The sequence below is a fragment of the Linepithema humile genome, chromosome 6, assembly GCF_040581485.1.
Source record: "Linepithema humile isolate Giens D197 chromosome 6, Lhum_UNIL_v1.0, whole genome shotgun sequence".
Classification (NCBI taxonomy): Eukaryota; Metazoa; Arthropoda; class Insecta; order Hymenoptera; family Formicidae; genus Linepithema; species Linepithema humile.
In genome coordinates this window covers 11125108-11140827 of record NC_090133.1, presented here as the reverse complement: position 1 = coordinate 11140827, position 15720 = coordinate 11125108, and the positions used below count along the sequence as shown (strand labels likewise).

At 33.5% G+C, this 15720-nt stretch overlaps 1 long non-coding RNA gene across 1 annotated transcript; it reads left to right on the top strand.

Annotated features, from left to right (window-relative positions):
• Positions 1 to 752: 752 nt before the first annotated feature.
• On the top strand, positions 753 to 3327 carry LOC137000451 (uncharacterized). The gene is made up of 2 exons (XR_010890686.1): positions 753 to 2784; positions 2924 to 3327. It is a non-coding gene; the product is annotated as an uncharacterized lncRNA (long non-coding RNA).
• The last annotated feature ends 12393 nt before the right edge of the window (positions 3328 to 15720 follow it).

Here is a 15720-nt window from a genome sequence, read left to right as displayed (position 1 = left end):
TAGTTTTATAACTTTTTACGACAAATATTATGAGAAATCGATTTATATAAAAAAATTAAAGTGGTTCCATTTAAAAAAATAAAAATGACCTTCAAATCTCAGAAGCGCTTCCATCCAAGGTCAAACAAATATCCCTATATTTTTTCCCTCTCCAAATCCTACAACTTTTATTAAAAAAATTTTATTATTTAACTTGGTGTTTCTGAGATATTTGAGTGGATTGTTTAAAATGAGACACCTTGTATTTCTCATTACTCTTGATAGCATTGCAGGCATAATAAATACAAAATATATTTTGTATTTATAAAAAATTATAAAGTAAGTAATTTTCCCAACTCGCCAATATACGCGCAACGCGCAAAAGTACAAGTACAGTGAGTATACAAAGTACAGTAAGTATATAGATACAAAAATACAGTGTCAACTACTGTAAATTATTTTAACCTGTAAATAACAGGTGTAAAAAAAAGTGGTACAATAGGGCTCCAGGCGACAATCCACTTAAAAAAAAATCGAACGCGCCATAAGTGGAACCTCAAAGGTGGTACGGAAGACCACTACTTATTAATAGTATTAATAAAATTACCAATCTACATCTATTTGACTGCAGTTTTAATATGCTACTGTGTTCCTCCACTAATCTCCACAGTACATGTATATGTAGTTACTGCAGTAACTCTTGCTAATATGCAGTAGTTTAAAATAAATAATTAAAAGCTTTGCAGGCGTGTAATCTTTTATGTTGATAAATGTAAAATAACAAGCATGGCTAAACGAGTAAGGCGAATGGCAAGAATATTAAAAATCTCGTGTTTGAAAACTGTGATTTTGTAACTTTTTTTCCTTTTTCGATATTTATTTTAAGTAAATTATTAGATAATGTTTTTGGCTAAAAAAAATTATTTTATTTTTATTAAAAATATTCGCATATGTTAAATTAGCACTTTGTTGCAACATTGTAAAATAACTTCATTTTTCTATTAACAATAGCAGATCTGTATTATTTCTAAAATTGTTAGTTTAATATATGCGAATATTAATAATAAATAGAAAATATTTTTTTGGGCAAAAAAATATTATCTAATAATTTACTATGTTAGAAACAAATGTGGAAAAAAGAAAAAAAAGTTGCACAAAGCAGGTTTCGAACAGGTGATCTCTAATATTCCAGCCACTCGCCTCAGAATTTCTTTTCTGAATCAGAAACGCTTGCTTTTAACATGCAAGTAGCATGCAATGCTGCCAGAAACGAGCGGCGGCATCACACTAATACAACCGAGAACCGATGACGTCACCCTATCCGTGTGAGCTCGACCCGGTCGACCAATGGAAGAGAACGCCGTCTCCCTTCCACCGAGCCGACGCAACAGACGATAAATGTTAAGAAGTAAGGCCGGTATTCATAGTCCGTTCTTATATTCAAGATCGTCTTAAGCACGAACTTATATTCGCTCTCTTCGTCAGACACAATCTATGTGTGACGAAGAGAGCGAATATAAGTCCGTGCTTAAAACGATTTTGAATATAAGAACGGACTATGAATACCGCCCTAAGTGTTTCTAAGGCATGTGGCTGGAATATGAAAAATCCCGTGTTCGAGATTTGCTTCTCGCAACTTTCTTTTCTTTTTTCCGCATTTGTTTCTAACAGTGTAAATTATCAAATAATCTTTTTTTTTGCTTAAAAAATAATAGTTTATATTTATTAATAATATTCGCATATGTTAAAACTAACAATTTTTGAAATAATTCAGATTTGCTATTGTCAATAGAAAAATGAAGTTATTTTGCAATATTGCAACAAAGTGTAAATTTAACATATACTATGTTTTTGCCATTCGCCTTATTCGTTTAGCCATGCTTGCTTTGGCATTTATGTCTATCGACTCGAAAGATTTTACATACCTGTAAAACTTTTAATTATTTCCCAACTTACAATTAGTCACTCGCGTCCTGATATTTTTTCTCCCGTTCAATAATTTTCTATTCGTACATTCGGAGAATCCGAATAGTGAGATCAATAATGTACTTAATTTTCGTACACTCTAGTATCTCAATCTGAGATCGGTGTACATTTTAACGTGTCAAATGTAGACGAATTATTTCTATACAAAAGATAATTAAAATTTTCACACCAACAATCTATGATATATGCTCCATATGCCATATTATATTTTATTCCATTTTTAATCATTTATTTTAAACTACTGCATATTAGCAAAAGTTACTGTACTATGGAGATGAGTGGAGGAGACGGTAACATATATTATAAATGCAGTCAGATTTATTGTACTCTTGTTAAAATATTGTAAAAATAATGTATTATTAGTAATTATAATAGTATTTATTAGTAATTATAATAGTATTATTAATAGTGGTCTTCCGCACCACCTTCGAGGTTCCACTAACGGCGCGTTAGGTTTTTTTAGTGGACCTTCGCCAGGAGCCCTATATTATACCACATTTCATTAATCTTTCTATATATTTCTTTTATACATATGTGATGTCATTTGCAGACATGTTAGTAATATTTTATTTATCTATAAATACGTGACGGGATAGAGAGTTAGCACGAGATAATTGATTTTATTTGAAATTTTATTTTATATATATGTAAAATAAATCTTAATATAAAATTATCACAATATGACTAGTCAATATATATTTATTATAATGTTATCACATAAATTAGATTAAAAAACATATTATTAATAATAATAATAAATCAATAAAAAAAATATAAAATAAAAATATAAATAAAAAATTAAAAAATAATAAAAATATCGTCAAAAATAATAAAAATATAAATAAAAAAAATATAAGTATATTGTATAAGTAATATAAGTTAAAAAATAAAAATATAAATAAAAAATAGAAAAGATATTAAAAAATAAAAATATAAGTATATTGTATAAGTAAATAAGTTAAAAAATAATAAAAATATAAATAAAAAATACAAAAAAAATATTAAAAAATAAAAGTTTGTTAAAAAAATAAAATTAATATTAATATGAAATTAATATATAAAATTATTTTTATATTTATCTAATATTTTTTAAATTTATATAATATTTTTTTATTATGATATGGCCTCTTCCGCCCTGGCCACCTCTCGGTCCCCACCCACCTCTGCCACCCCATCCACCTCTGCCGCTCCATCCACCTCTGCCTCCCCATCCACCTCTGCCTCCCCATCCACCTCTGCCTCCCCATTCACTTCTTCCACCTCGCTGGTGATACCAGCGAGCGCGAGACTTTCCGCCTCCTCTCCTTTTTTCTAAAAAATAAGCACATTTACAGATAAGTACTATATTAAATAAAACAATCATGCATATAAATTAATCATTTAGTTACAAAAAATAAAAAAAAAAATAATGTACCTCTTGTTTGTTCCTCCGGCTGCTGCTGCTCTTGGATATTTTCTGTGTTTGTATTTTGCTGCTGCTGCTGCTGCGTTGTTGCACCACTACTTATTAACAAATGCAGCTGCTGCTGCATTTGTACCAATTTTTCTTGTTGATGCAACATTTGTTGCATCAACTGTTGTACAGCAGCATCTTTCTCCTCCAGCGTCATACTTTCCACTCTTTGTGTCATGTCCTCTGCAAAAATTAATATATATTTATTAAATTAGTAATACATTTATGAGTTTAAAAAAAATAAAAACTGTTATATATGTATAAGAGAGGAGAAAGAAACTAAAGATTAAACATTTTGCTAACAAAATAAATAACATGAAAAACGGTAGAAGAATTATGAGCTACAGCTAAATAATATGTGTTAACCTTTCTTATATTTACAAAATTGTCTTTAAGAATATAAACAGTTGACTATTCGACCATTCTCAATATACATAAAATTAAAAGAATCAGCAATTTTAATATTCAAAATACATAAAATTAAAAATTTTAATCTTTAAGCAAGATTTAATGTAAATTTTTTTAAAAAGCTATGCTACTTGAGAAACTTGCAACATAGAAACAATAGATTGAGATTAGCGATTATTGGAGTAACGTTATATTATAATAAAGATTCTCTACGTAGAATAGAGAAAATATTAGGAATAGGAATAAATATTAAATATTAGGAAAATCAAATTGGAATTATTTTATTTGAAATAAGATAACGAAATGTATTAATTATTCCTAATTCTTAACACATAATTCTAGTCATAATCAATTTAGTCATCACTCTTATGCCGTTTTTCATATTATTTAATTAAAAATTTTATTTTTAATTAATAAATAATAATAATTTATATCTCTTATGATGATTTTAATAATAATTTAATTTTCTACTTACGATCCATATTTCGCAATATTCTTCAAATCGACTTTTCCGTCAAGTGTATTAACTGATAAGGAACCGAAGGAACTAGTCTGATCTCTGTTTGTACGCGACTTATAAACACAATTGAGGACGCGGATCAACGAAATCGCTCTGCGCTCGAAATCGTGTAAAAATATCGTCTAAACGTCTCGAAGCATGAAAATTTTGAAAGTCGCAAAATTAATTTTTTTTAAACATAGGCTTGTAGAGAATGATGAGACGAAACTTTTTTCTATCTGCAGTTTTTTTGTTCGATGCTTATTTTTAATAATAAAAATAAAAAATTGAAAAATTTTTATTCCCAAATTCAATAAGATTTTAAGATATAAATCGTCGTAATTTTGCCAAATTTTGTTGAAATTGTTTAAAATTTGGTATATCTGCAAATGACACTACACTTGTAAATGACAAGAGTAAAAAGAGTATCTTGTCTGCAAATGACACCACACTTGTAAATGACAAGAGTAAAAAGAGTATCTTGTCTGCAAATGACACCGCACTTGTAAATGACAAGAGTAAAAAGAGTATCTTGTCTGCAAATGACACCGCACTTGTAAATGACAAGTGTAAAAAAAGTATTTTGTCTACAAATGACATCACATATGTATAAAAGAAATATATAGAAAGATTAATGAAATGTGGTATAATAGGGCTCCTGGCGAAGGTCCACTAAAAAAACCTAACGCGCCGTTAGTGGAACCTCGAAGGTGGTGCGGAAGACCACTATTAATAATACTATTATAATTACTAATAAATACTATTATAATTACTAATAATACATTATTTTTACAATATTTTAACAAGAGTACAATAAATCTGACTGCATTTATAATATATATTACCGTCTCCTCCACTCATCTCCATAGTACAGTAACTTTTGCTAATATGCAGTAGTTTAAAATAAATGATTAAAAATGGAATAAAATATAATATGGCATATGGAGCATATATCATAGATTGTTGGTGTGAAAATTTTAATTATCTTTTATATAGAAATAATTCGTCTACATTTGACACGTTAAAATGTACACCGATCTCAGATTGAGATACTAGAGTGTACGAAAATTAAGTACATTATTGATCTCACTATTCGGATTCTCCGAATGTACGAATAGAAAATTATTGAACGGGAGAAAAAATATCAGGACGCGAGTGACTAATTGTAAGTTGGGAAATAATTAAAAGTTTTACAGGTATGTAAAATCTTTCGAGTCGATAGACATAAATGCCAAAGCAAGCATGGCTAAACGAATAAGGCGAATGGCAAGAACATAGTATATGTTAAATTTACACTTTGTTGCAATATTGCAAAATAACTTCATTTTTCTATTGACAATAGCAAATCTGAATTATTTCAAAAATTGTTAGTTTTAACATATGCGAATATTATTAATAAATATAAACTATTATTTTTTAAGCAAAAAAAAGATTATTTGATAATTTACACTGTTAGAAACAAATGCGGAAAAAAGAAAAGAAAGTTGCGAGAAGCAAATCTCGAACACGGGATTTTTCATATTCCAGCCACATGCCTTAGAAACACTTACTTCTTAGCATTTATCGTCTGTTGCGTCGGCTCGGTGGAAGGGAGACGGCGTTCTCTTCCATTGGTCGACCGGGTCGAGCTCACACGGATAGGGTGACGTCATCGGTTCTCGGTTGTATTAGTGTGATGCCGCCGCTCGTTTCTGGCAGCATTGGTAGCATGCATTTATCGTCTGTTGTGTCGGCTCGGTGGAAGGGAGACGGCGTTCTCTTCCATTGGTCGACCGGGTCGAGCTCACACGGATAGGGTGACGTCATCGGTTCTCGGTTGTATTAATGTGATGCCGCCGCTCGTTTCTGGCAACATTGCTCAGACTCCCTTGTCCGAAGTCACGCTCATGCAACCCAACTCACATCACCTTAGCTCGATCACGTGAGCCAATGAGAATACAGAAATATTGCCGTTGGCGGGAACCCACCGGATTGGTCTGGGGAAACCCAAGTAACCAACGGCTCAAGGCTGACATTCACGCTTTTGATTGGCCGGGAACACAACACTCTAGTGACTAGCCTCTTACAAGATGAACATTTTCTTACACTTAATTCTCTGCCCACATTGTGATGTGGATAATTTTGTTGTCAACCATAGCGTTAATTACAGAAGGCTACTTATGCTATATTTTTTTAAATATAAAATTGACTGAGAATTATAAATATCGTTGAAACTAATCTAGGATACTCAGAACAAAAATATTAAACTTTGAGCTATTCAATTTTATTTATTTTAGACAAATCATCCACTAAAGTCTCGAATCATGTATGAATAATAACTTGCAAAATAAAAAATTTTCAAAGGTGTAGTAGATATTTACTAAGACATTCACATTCACCAACATATCACTTATTTCATTTAATACGAATTTCTAACAAATTTGGTCACTTGCACTACACTGCTCCGGATTAATAAGCAGTCTTGAGTGTGCAGCAAAGTAACAAAGCAATGTAGTGCGAGTGACCAAATTTGTTAGACCGAATTCATTATTATTACTTTTTTATAACACTTTCTGATCTGAAAGGTTATGTAAAAATGTCAAATCGTAAGCGCGCGCCGTGCGGCTTCTCAGCGCCATCAGCGCATCTAACGTCAGAAATCGGAAACTGGACATTTTATTAGCTGGACATCCTAGGAAAACGACAATTATTTCAACATTTCGACTTTGGATTATTATAACTTTTTTTCTACAGCACCTACAGTAAAAACAAGCATACTTTTCTTATGTAATTTGGGTATGCGCTATCGATTGAGCCTATTATCAACTCAATCGGCCCAGCCGTTATTGAGATCCGATAATCTCGGCTCGTCTCAACTTTCGGGCTCGCGTAAAGAAACACGGTCGGTCTTGCGCTTGCGTTGTGCGCTGCGCGTGAACTTGGCGCGAGACACTACCACAGTATAAGAAAGCACAGTAGGTTCACTCTGCTAGAAAGTGTCCTAATAATCGTCTCTCGCGCATGACCGAATCGCACAACCAGCAACATGGCGGTTGTAAACATATGGCCGTAGAACCTGAAAGATGGCAATAATACAAGACATCTCTAGTGTAACTTTTAATGAAAGTAACCCTGCTGAAATCCCTGGTGAATATTTTCTCACAATTTAAAAAACAATTTATAGAATTTCTAAATTTTTTATGATGACTTTATAGATAATTATTTATTGTTAGATTTTTTCACCAGGAGCACGATTTATTAAAACCTATGTCTCTTTATTTCGCATTTAATTTAGTTTTGTATAATTAATTATTTATTATGCTAATTAATTAATATTTCTAATTATTTTTTACTTATAATTAATTATTTTTTAGGTATACGAAACGTGCATCAATAAACTCAAATTAAGAAAAAAAAAGAAGAATTGGACAATGTTGAAATTATAACTGATGGATCAAGGATGGATACACATTTGTAAATGTTATCAAATTATATTTTTCTAACGTCTCTTATAATTATAGACGCGCGCACGCGCACGCACACACACACACACACACACACACACACACACACACACACACACACACACACGCACGCACGCACACGCACACACAATAATATTCATGTTATTATTATTATTATCAAAATATTATCATGTTTCTTAAATTTTCTTATCTCTGATAATTTATAGGCTCTGTACATTTATTTATATACATAGAATTTATTAGGATTTTAATAATTAGATAATTATTGCATATAATAATTGTATACTTCTACAGTAATTTTGATAAAATTGTATTTTAATTAAAAATAAATTAATACGTATATGTACAAAATAAACGCAGATATTAATTATTGTAAATATACACAATAATTTACGCACCGTGTAACGATGGCACAGACTTTCTTCCTATCAGGTAAATTATTATTCTAGAGTCTTATTTTCTTTTAGAATATTAAATAAAATTTTTTTTAAATATTCTTATTAGACATATATCTTTCTTATTGTATCTATGCCTTTCAAATTAGAGCCCGCGCACAACCAGCAATATGGCGATCTTTTAGTCATGAGATCAAAAAGTACCGACGCGAGTGAACCTATTGTGCTTTCTTATACTGTGACACTACCGTATCTCTTGATTACTGCAACGACTAAAATTTGCCATCAAAGGCAAATTTGAGATTTTATTGTGTTCATTACTTCAGTTCACGCAAAAGCATATTTACGTACAGGATGATTCAGATAGATTACCTCTTTAATCTTACTTGTATTATTGTATATAACCTTCGCATCGAAATACTAATCGAACTGTCAATCTTCACATTGAGATAACCAATCAGCGACGCGGAAAAGTGTCAACAATAAACTTCGAGACTTTCGATACATTCGAATATCGATCTTTTATGCCTTTTTTAAGAGTGGACTAGAACAATACAGGCGCGCGCTACGCGCGTGCTATTTAGCTTTATATATAATACAGATACAATTTTTACTAAAAAAAAGTTTCAGGCCTCAGTAAATAAAACACATTGTTTATATTTTTAATATTTGTTCCGTATGATCTTCAAAATAGTCCCCTTCCTGTGCAATGCACTTATATGCCAACGCTTTTTTTAGTTTTAAAAACATTTTTTATAGACTGATTTCGGAACGGCCTCCAATTTTCGCAGCTTTCTTTAATACTATTGTTGTCAAATCGGCGGATTTTTTCAACGACTTTTTTAACTGGAGGGACAGGAAAAAGTCCCTTTAGCTAGTAATAAATTGGATAAATATGGAAACTGTACGATTACAGGATACAGATATGCATAACCAAAAACTATGATACAAATAATGATCTGTGCGCCGATGCATTATCGTGATGCAGTATCTACCATTTCAGGCCGTTTCTTGCGAATTGCTTAATGCAAACGACACAATTTTGAACTAAAAATGCTGATTGTCACTATTTGGGACAAACTTATGATGTACCACATCTTTTTAATTGAAGAAAACATTGGTATCCCGTGAGAATTCTTATTATTTTCTTATTCTTATTATTGATGTATCACATTTTTTCAATTGAAGAAATCAATCGGTGTCCCGTGAGAATTATTATTATTTTCTTATTCCTATTATTTATATGCGCGCGCGCATTTATTATATTACTTTAATAATTTTATTATAAAATCAAGATAATCATCAAATTATCAAAATAACTCATATCGAACTTTTTGAATACACAAAGTTTCAAGTCTTCTTTTGAATAATCAAAGATTACGTAAAGTATATTATAGAGAAGTCATTGAATTATTCAAGAAATATTAAATTATCGTTAATTTTGAAATCAATTAATATATCGATTTAATGTGTACTTTTATTTCACATATATATTTCTTTACATACATAATTTTTAACGTGTCTATTATCTCGTTGATTACCAAGGAAAACTTTTAATGCTTGCCAAGAACGAACTCGTGAAAAAGCAACATATAGTTGTCCATGATTAAAAACATCTTTGCGAAAATCTATTCCTATTCTGTCAAACGTTTGCCCTTGTGATTTATTAATTGTCATAGCAAACGCTAATTTTACTGGAAACTGTCTTCTTGAAAAAGTAAAAGGATATACATTTTCACAATATAATGTTATACGATTTAGAAAAACGATATCTCCTGTTTTATCACCGGTTAAGATTTTACACTTCAATAAATGATCTGTAAGCTCTATAATCATTAATCTAGTACCATTACAAAGACCTTCATTGATGCTAAGATTTCTGATCAACATGATAATGCAATTTGGCCTTAAACGTAATTCATAAGAAGGAAGACATGATGGAGATAAGCTGTTTAAATATTCTGGTAACAAAGCTTCACCGATATTACCATTATCACCACAATTTACAGTGCTATCTACACTTATATAAATTCGTTCATCAGTTATATCTAATAATTCAACAACTTTTTTATTAATTTCATCTACATCGGCATTTCTTGCAGAAAGTATAGCACATTTAGCTATTTTGGTAAATTCTTTTTTTTATTAAATCGCCATATATATCTTCTACAATATCAGTATCAATAGATGCTACACAACATTCAGGAATTTGTATATTATCATTAGAATCATTTAATATGCTATTTCCCATATCCAAAAGAAATTTTGCAAATTTAATTTCTTCTAGAAAAACTCGCATATTTTGTGTTAAAGAATAATTTACGAAATATTTCCAAACAGAACTAAACTTAATAGAAAGATTTATAATTTCACTTCGAGTACCATGCACTTTGATAGGCAATAGTTGTCTAAAATCACCACCTAATAAAACAATTTTTCCATCAAAAGGTACATCGTTATTCATAATATCACGCAATGTTCGATCCATCATTTCTAAAGCATATTGTGGCGCCATTGGTGTTTCATCCCAGATAAAAATATCTGTATTTTTCAAATATTGAGCTTTTTTCGACTGGATTTTAATAGTAGATGATGAATCAGCAAATAATGGAACTGGCAATCCAAATGTCTTATGAACTGTCTTTCCAGCAGGCAATAATGTCGCTGCAATACCCGTAAAAGCCATTGTACACACATGTTTATTTCTAATTTTAGCTAAATAATAAATAGTTGTGTATATAAATGTTTTACCTGATCCACCTGGACCATCAATATAAAAACAATAGTTATTATTATAAATATTGTTATCTAATTTATTTAACACAAGATCAACTATTTCTTTTTGTTTATCATTTAATTGTTTATATTGTTTGGTACCTATTTCCATAGCTTGTTCAAATATCACATAATCATTCTCTTCGTTTAACAACTCAGTTTCTAATAATTGCTCCATTTGTGGAAAATCAGCAAGACTTTTGCCTTCAGTACAAAGCATATTATTGATTTGTATATATGCTTTCTTCTGTTCTTGTAACACACCAAAATGTCGAACGTGATCTTCCGATAACGCTATTTTAAAGTTTTCCCATAGTTCTTCAGGATGTAGCGGCTGACAATGTAATAATATTCGTACAAATAATCTACGAAGTTGTCGTGGCATCATCCATCCAACAGCTTCATTCATAGCTCGTTTCCATTCATCATCATCTTCGATCAGACCTAAAGCCAAACATGCTGCTGAAAATGATTGACAAAATTCTCCATTTACAGTTCTTAAGTCATTAAAACTTGTAGCTTCCTTTACTATGAGTAATAATAATCGTAAATGAAATAATTCTGTTTGAGCTGGACTAGCAGAATACATTTGTCCTATGCAATTATAATGACTTTTGCGTCTGACCCAACGCGACACATTTCTACCATTAATTTTTTCTTTTTTAAATGTATAATAGCGTGGAATTTCAATATATAAATATTGTCTTGCTTCTTCATCACGTAAATTTAATGAAAAATAATCGATTAACATAGTAACTTGATTTAAAGCAATAATTATTGCATCTTCAGTGGATTCATTTTCAATTATAATATTTTGTTCGTTGGGAAGGTGAACTGGTAAACGTATTATAGCATGGCTTTTATCTTGTAATTTTTTACCGAGGATACGCTAAGTGGCTTCTACAGGTCCAACGTAACGAGCTTCGATATAATTGTGTATCTCATCATGATCAATAATTATATTTTCTGTTGTTGGTTCAATGGTTATAGCAGCAACATCGTGTCCTTTATAAATATACTTATACAGATATTTAACTGATTTGATACTTGAAACTACTTCTACATTAATATGGCAATTAAATATAATCGATAAAATAGGACAATATGGAACAACATAACGATTGTCAACTATATATCCATCAGGACGTTCAAAATTTTTACCATTATTTCGTCGACGATAATAAGGATAAGCATCTTCATCCATTTTAGTCTCTTCAAGATAAGATTTTGGATAATGTTTCGAGCATTGTTCATTTACTAAACACCAATCGCCACAAGGTCCATGAATCATGTGCTTCATAACTATATTATGTAAGATATAATTCTCAGATGGATCAGGGATTTCAGCAGAAATATATTTGTCAACAATTTGTGGAGTTGTTATTTTAAAATTGTATTTTAAAGTGATCAACATATGGACATGTGGCAAACCACGTTTTTGAAATTCTATAACGTATACAAATGCTGCTACTTCACCAAAAAATTTTTGCTTAACAATCAAATCAATTAAATAATCTTTTTTAATATTAAAAACACGAGCACAAATATCAGGTCTATCAGAAGCTTGCTGACCAGGCAAAAGGTTTTCTTCAATTTCACGCCATTTTGGATTACAAGTCATTGTAATGAAAAGATCTGGTTTACCAAATTTACTAACAATTGCCATTGCATCTTGATAATTTTGCATCATATTACGTGGTGATCCAATAAATGTGGAAGGAAGTATAACCATTTTACCAATACGTCCATTTAAATTATTTTCCATAGTTTGTATGTAATCTCTTAAACCTTGATATGTTTCAGTACGTAATTCTTTTTGATGGAGTTTGCAATAATCAATTTTGTCTTCTTCCATTTTTACATAACTATCTACAAGCCATTGTTGAAATAAGCGACGGCCTAATATAAAAACATTAAATTCATCGCGAATAGCCATACGATATTTAATATATTGTCCTCTCGTTATTCGTTTATTGCTATTTAATTTTGCTAAATCACGATGCCAACCTTGAGTGCCATATGGATAAAATAATGGATATATCCATGGTTCAACATTTGGATCCATAGTACTAACTTTTTGCAAAGTTTTAGTATTTTTATTACGTATTGTAACGTATGATTCTGGAATTTCTCCATCAGCATTTGTGCAAAAAACAGCTGCAACTTTATTAGTTCTTTGAGCATTATATCGACGTCGATCCATACCTGGTCTTAAAGCAAATAATAATTGTAATTCTGGTAAAAATTTACCAGATTCCATTTTCAAACGTCGTTAATTTTCTAATTCTTCACCCATCATTTGATAAGATTGAGCAAATACATTAGATTCCCTCATTATATGTTCAAGGTTTTGTACAATTTCAAGATCTAAGCACAAATTTTGATTAATACGATGATCAATTGCTTCATTTGAATCCACGATAAAAAGTTGGCCATAAGAAGGACTTTCATTTTGCGCAGCATATAATGCTGTATTAATTTGATAATAAATGTGTCCTTGTATTTTAAAACAGTACGGACCTGGTCGTCTATTTTGAAAATTAATTAAATTGGCATTAAATGATGCAAATGAAAACGAACTGTTATAACTACGAATATGTTGAAAAAAATCATTAGATTTTACATGACTACCATCGAATAAAGTACGAATGAATTGAGGAAATTCAGGCAATGGTTGCAAATATATTGCGCCGTGATTACAACAATCGTGAAATGAATTTCCTTTATTAGATATTCTTTCGGCTGCAAAATGTTTTGCATTGCAATGAACACAGGATACATCCATGGAACCAATATAATATTCCTCTATGTCATCACTTAATATTGAATTATTAATATTTAAACAAGGTTGTTGTTTCTTTCGTAATCGATAATGGGATAAATATTTTGCATAATTTTGTTGACCTAATTATGTAGTATTTGAAAAACCTTCAATTATTTCTTCATTTACTTCTATTACACGATTATCATTATTAATTTGTTGTATTTCATTTAATTTTATTATACGATTACTATATATTGTACCAGCGGCATTAACACCATATTTTTTATAATTAATTGTTTTTAAGTTATCTTTTACTGTTTTAGTAATCGAACGACAACGACGGTGACTTTCCACTATTTTTTCACGACGTCGTTGTTGAAATTCTACTTTTTCTTCTAAAGTACGTTCTGTTTTACGCCTCGGCATTTTTTTATAAAAAAATTAATATATATGTTAATTAAGATATTAATATATTTTTATCAAATTTAAATAAATAATAAATATTAATTCAAACAAATTATTAAAATTTACACCGTCTTATTATTATAATCACAAATAAAGATTACAATAAAAATTACATAATATTTTTATATACAAATTTTTTAATGCATATAAGTATGTAAAAAGATTATCAGTGTCGTCGTCGTCGTCGTCGTCGTCGTCGTCGTCGTCGTCGTCGTCGTCGTCGTCGTCGTCGTCGTCGTCGTCGTCGTCGTCGTCGTCGTCGTCGTCGTCGTCGTCGTCGTCGTCGTCGTCGTCGTCGTCGTCGTCGTCGTCGTCGTCGTCGTCGTCGTCGTCGTCGTCGTCGTCGTCGTCGTCGTCGTCGTCGTCGTCGTCGTCGTCGTCGTCGTCGTCGTCGTCGTCGTCGTCGTCGTCGTCGTCGTCGTCGTCGTCGTCGTCGTCGTCGTCGTCGTCGTCGTCGTCGTCGTCGTCGTCGTCGTCGTCGTCGTCGTCGTCGTCGTCGTCGTCGTCGTCGTCGTCGTCGTCGTCGTCGTCGTCGTCGTCGTCGTCGTCGTCGTCGTCGTCGTCGTCGTCGTCGTCGTCGTCGTCGTCGTCGTCGTCGTCGTCGTCGTCGTCGTCGTCGTCGTCGTCGTCGTCGTCGTCGTCGTCGTCGTCGTCGTCGTCGTCGTCGTCGTCGTCGTCGTCGTCGTCGTCGTCGTCGTCGTCGTCGTCGTCGTCGTCGTCGTCGTCGTCGTCGTCGTCGTCGTCGTCGTCGTCGTCGTCGTCGTCGTCGTCAGTCGTCGTCGTCGTCGTCGTCGTCGTCGTCGTCGTCGTCGTCGTCGTCGTCGTCGTCGTCGTCGTCGTCGTCGTCGTCGTCGTCGTCGTCGTCGTCGTCGTCGTCGTCGTCGTCGTCGTCGTCGTCGTCGTCGTCGTCGTCGTCGTCGTCGTCGTCGTCGTCGTCGTCGTCGTCGTCGTCGTCGTCGTCGTCGTCGTCGTCGTCGTCGTCGTCGTCGTCGTCGTCGTCGTCGTCGTCGTCGTCGTCGTCGTCGTCGTCGTCGTCGTCGTCGTCGTCGTCGTCGTCGTCGTCGTCGTCGTCGTCGTCGTCGTCGTCGTCGTCGTCGTCGTCGTCGTCGTCGTCGTCGTCGTCGTCGTCGTCGTCGTCGTCGTCGTCGTCGTCGTCGTCGTCGTCGTCGTCGTCGTCGTCGTCGTCGTCGTCGTCGTCGTCGTCGTCGTCGTCGTCGTCGTCGTCGTCGTCGTCGTCGTCGTCGTCGTCGTCGTCGTCGTCGTCGTCGTCGTCGTCGTCGTCGTCGTCGTCGTCGTCGTCGTCGTCGTCGTCGTCGTCGTCGTCGTCGTCGTCGTCGTCGTCGTCGTCGTCGTCGTCGTCGTCGTCGTCGTCGTCGTCGTCGTCGTCGTCGTCGTCGTCGTCGTCGTCGTCGTCGTCGTCGTCGTCGTCGTCGTCGTCGTCGTCGTCGTCGTCGTCGTCGTCGTCGTCGTCGTCGTCGTCGTCGTCGTCGTCGTCGTCGTCGTCGTCGTCGTCGTCGTCGTCGTCGTCGTCG